This window comes from Nicotiana sylvestris, chromosome 10, assembly GCF_000393655.2.
Source record: "Nicotiana sylvestris chromosome 10, ASM39365v2, whole genome shotgun sequence".
In the NCBI taxonomy this organism is placed as follows: domain Eukaryota; kingdom Viridiplantae; phylum Streptophyta; class Magnoliopsida; order Solanales; family Solanaceae; genus Nicotiana; species Nicotiana sylvestris.
This window is the reverse complement of record NC_091066.1, coordinates 12221451-12226545: the sequence shown is the minus strand read 5'-3', so window position 1 is coordinate 12226545 and position 5095 is coordinate 12221451.

The window sequence follows — 5095 nt, the reverse complement described above, 5'->3', positions numbered from 1 at the left end:
AAACATGTACCATAAATCGCCCCTCGGGCTACCTCACAATCACTCGTAATCAGCTCATCGGGCATAACATGAATCAAGAACCGCCCCTCGGGCAACACATGGATCAAGAACACCCCCTCAGTCAACAATATGAAATAACAACAGCCCATCGGGCTACATCACATCACTCACACTGGGTACCCGCGCTCACTAGGGTGTTCAGACTCCAGAGGGGCTCCTACAGCCCAAGCGCTATAACAAGCTATCTCGTGGCATAATCAACTGGCCCTCGGCCTCATAACAAGCCACCTCGTGGAATAACAAATTAGGCCCTCGACCTCATAATCATGAATCAGTGATAACATGTTGCAGCGCATAGCCCGATCCCATAATATCCTCACAGCACAGGCCCTCGGCCTCATTTAGTTAGAAATCTCTCAAGCTACTCGGGCAACAGTAAACATGATGCTCAGCCCAAAATATCATTTAAAAATCTCAAAATGGAGTAAATACGGCTGAGTTATGAAATCAGTAAAATACAACATGACTGAGTACATATAATAGTCAAAATAGTGAGGAATAATAGTGAAAAGCCCCTAAGGGTCCAAAACAGTTGGCGCGAGGCCCAAATATGACATTCAACCCAAAACATAGTAATAATTTCCAAACACAATGATATCAAACAGGTTTTAATCAAATGCGTGACTTAACAATTCGTACGGGACGGACCAAGTCACAATCCCCAACGGTGCACAACCCCACACTCGTCATCTAGCGTATGTGTCACCTCAAAGTAGCACAACGATGTAAAATTTGGTTCATACTCTCACGACAACATTTACAATCATTAATTACCTCAATCCGGTCCAAACTCTAAGTCCATCATGCCTTTGCTTCTCGACTCGGCCTTCGGATGCTCCAAATCTAGCCAAAAAATTTCATAACATCAAAATATGCTAAGGGAACAAAGCCCACTCAAAAATAACCAATTTACATCAAAATTTTCGAAATTGGCCAAACCCGACCCCCGGGTCCACGTCTCGGATCACAATAAGAAAAATGGCCATTAGCAATGAGAAATATGGTCCTTACAAGTCCAATTCTGGTCCCTAAATGTCACTAGCGACTGGAAAAAACTGGTCGCAACCCGTCGCTAAAAATTAGTAACGACGAGGTTGCACATCTGGTCCTTAAAGGTAGTTAGCGACCGACGGTATTCTTGTCCCTAAAATACATTTAAGGACCATATTCTTAGTCCCAAAATATGATGCTTGGTCGTTGTTTTGGTATAGTCAAATTACTGGCGACCATTTACCCTGGTCCTAAAAGGTCTTTAAGGACAATAAATTTGGTCCTTAAAGGATCTTTAAGGGTAAGCTTTCCACTAGCCCATAAATTGTGGCTCCTAAATCAATATATTAGAAGTATTTTTTTTTCAATCCTGTTCACCATAATATTATACAATTTATAGTACAAGAAATCAATTGGATTCAACAAAATTATCAATGCTATCATTATTTTTTTATATATGAAGAAGTACAAAAAATAGATTTGCATCTCAATATACTATCACTGGACTATGATATAATTCATTACATTATTTACACCACCTCTTAGCAGAAGAGATAACATCTATAGCAAAAAGTATAAAATTTTGCCTAGCAATCTTTGTAAAATAATAATCAACTCGTCAACTTGAATGAAGTCTTCAAAACCTACATCTTGACGTGCAAACTAAGTATCCAAAACCTGTGAAAAATATAAAATATTCTATGAAAAAAGCTACAAGGATGAACTAGAAAATTGGTTTAAAAAATTTCATCTAAATTAAGAGTAGTAGTAACTTAACCACTCACATGTCAGATTCTATCAAGTGTAATTATATGCACCTTCAAAATTTGAAACATCAAGGAAAAAGGGGCTGCAAAAAATATAAACGATAATAAATTAGAATATCAAACAAACAATGTTAGAGTAGAAGCTAGCATTCTTTTATCATTGACACAAATTATTGAACATGAGCAAAACCTTATAAAACTGATCATTAAACATTAAGAAACATGAAGCTGAAATTTAACATGACATGGATCCAAACTCCAGTCTATATATAATATTGAGATCAAGTATTTAAAGCTAATCCATAAACAAGTACCAAATGTGCTAACTATATAAAACGACAGCTTCATTTAAACGGGATCAAATCTCGAAATAAACTAGAAGACATAACAATTTTCTAAGATGTACAATCAAATAAGAAACATAAAACAAGAAAGAGCCCCCAAAATTGATCATGTCATTGAATGCGGGAAGCATAATAAAAGACTCAATATGAAATTACATGATTAGTAATCTTCAATTAAAGATTCAATATAAACTTCATAACAATTTAAGGTATAGAGATATTAAGCTTTTCACTGAAGTATTCAATGGCTTTTTCAATTACCGATGTCAATGATCTTCTGATAACAAGACAGATATACAACAACAACAATAACAACAACCCAGTAAAATCCCACTAGTAGGGTCTAGGGAGGGTAGTATATACGCAGACCTTACTCCTACCCCGCAGGAGTAGAGTAACAAGACAGATATAGACCTTTTTAATTCATACCACTTCTTTTGCCAGTTTCTCCTTACATTGATCTGAATATTTTTTGTTTCATGAACAAGCTCAACAATTCTTCAACTATGACATGTCTAATGCATCAGTAAAGAAGAAGAATCAAAAGTCAATGGACATTGTAAATAAAATGAAAGAACTTGCAAAATTTCATAAGATAGAGAAAAAGAATAATGTATAGGACTTGAAATGTTGCTTACCCTATACCCATAGTACTCCAATAACAAGGCCAGTTTCTCCATGAAGTCTTTCAGCTCCATTGCTGCCTACTACAACAGTGATAAAAAATTTCTAATGACAGAACGAAAGAATTTTATTGTATTCTACTACTCAAATTATAAAAGTTGTTCCTCAGACCTATATTACATTATGTTAAAACAATTATAGTCACCGCTCACTAACCATTAGCGCCAGTGCGTAAATTGCTCTAACATTTCTTATATCGATATCATGCTTAAGTAAAGATATGATAAATCTAATGCAATGTTTTCACTTAAAAAGAGCTATTTGTTTGTGAAATAAAGATTCATTCAACACTAGCCCGTTAATATACATTAGAGAATCAAGTTTATCAAGGCAATAAACTAAAATAATGAGACCTTTAAACTGTAGGAAAATGGCACTTGATCCAAAATGAACGGGTTTCACCCACCAAAGCTCAAGGGCAGTGACAATATAGACATAGACATCTGTTAATAACTATAGTGTAAATGGCTAGCACAAAAGTCAAACAATGATAAAACCAAGAGAACACAATAGAACCTTAAAAAATTTGGTATGGCCAATTGCAATAAAAATAACAAGTAGTCCACGAAAGAAAATAATATTTTATAGTTCGCAACAAAAATTAAATTGTTAGGTAAGTTATCAACCATTAAAAGGACGCTTAAATAGAGCTAGCGCAAAATTTTAGAACTTCACACTTTTGCTAAGCTTTCTCTTACCTTTCTATTGAAAAATTAAATCTGGATTTTCAGTCACAAAATCCAGTACCTTGCTTCCTCCCCTCCCATCACATCTCCTCCCCTGCCCCACAAACCACGAACAACCCAAATGGTATCAAGCATCAACATATTCATGCTAAAAAGAGATTAATTTTACCATGCAAAATTACAGAAGCAACCATCATCCAAACAAAGTGATTTGCAAACTAGAGAATATCATAATCTAATTAATTGGATTAGTCGCACAATAAGACTATAGTAAAGAAAGCACCAAAAACCTCAAGCTTCACCCAAAACTCTATTTGTACCAAATCAATGACACTTACGAATCATCGTCTCCGTCTACTTCTCAAAGATATATAGGAAAGGATGAACATATACTTACCTGATTAGTGAACCCCCCAAAAGAGTATCTCTTACTGAAATCACTACAATTCCCCAAAGCCCGGACATGACATAGAACAACCAGAGATGTTAGATCCAAAAAGTTGAGAGTTCTATCAGCACGAGCTGTAGGGTAAGTAATTTTTAAGAGAAAATAATAAAAACCCAAATCCCCCATAAAATTCAATAAAGGACAAGTTTGCCAAATCCCAAAATATATAACCAAATCTGAAGGAATTTTAAAATTTTATTTCGATCTTTCCTGGGTTTAGGAAAAGTAGACTTTCTCGCATGTGATTTACCCAATTGTCCCCTCGCTGATATTCCAAAATGGCATACGAATTTATAATGGCAAACCCCCGCCACTCTTTCACAAATAAATCACAAAAGTTTAAAAATATACACCATTTATAAATTACATAGATGAACGAGTTTAACTGGGGGGGGGAAGAAAAGAAGAATTTTTTATATATATAAGGACTTACATCTCTTTGTAGTTTTCGTGCCTAAATCATCAGCGACGTAAAAATTTAGATCAGATTTCTAGGATATTTTTGCATATACCATCTCCAGAAAAAGAGGGCTCACATGGATTAGTAGCATGATTTGTTAGATCGAGTGTATCCAAAAGAGTTTAGGGTTTTGAAGAACCAAAATTTGACAAACAAGAGGTTTAATTGAATAAAAGAGAGAGGTTATATTGGAATGTTGTTTTTTATTTAGTTTTTATTTCAATTAGTGCCTCGCTCTCTAGTATCTCCCGCTTATTTTATACTAGGGACCAGATATCTACAATTTTACAGACCAGATTTAGTCTCTTCGCTAATTTAACGAGAATTAGGGGCCAGAAAATAATCTTGACCCTATTTATATACACTTAGGGACCAGATTTTCCAGTTGTCCTAATATTTTGGTCCCTAATAAGGCTTTTTCTTGTAGTGGATCCGATAAAAATCACAAAACTAGAATCTTTACACTCTCACGAGTTCGTACATATCAAATACATCAAAATCCGACCACAAACGACCCCTCAAACTCTCAAATCAAGTTCTCCAATTTCAAGCCCTAATTTTCCACTTTTAGGCTTTAAATCCTACTAATTTCATGTCTAATTAGGTAGACATCAACATAGAATCGAGTATTGAGTTCGAAAATCTTACTTCCAAGT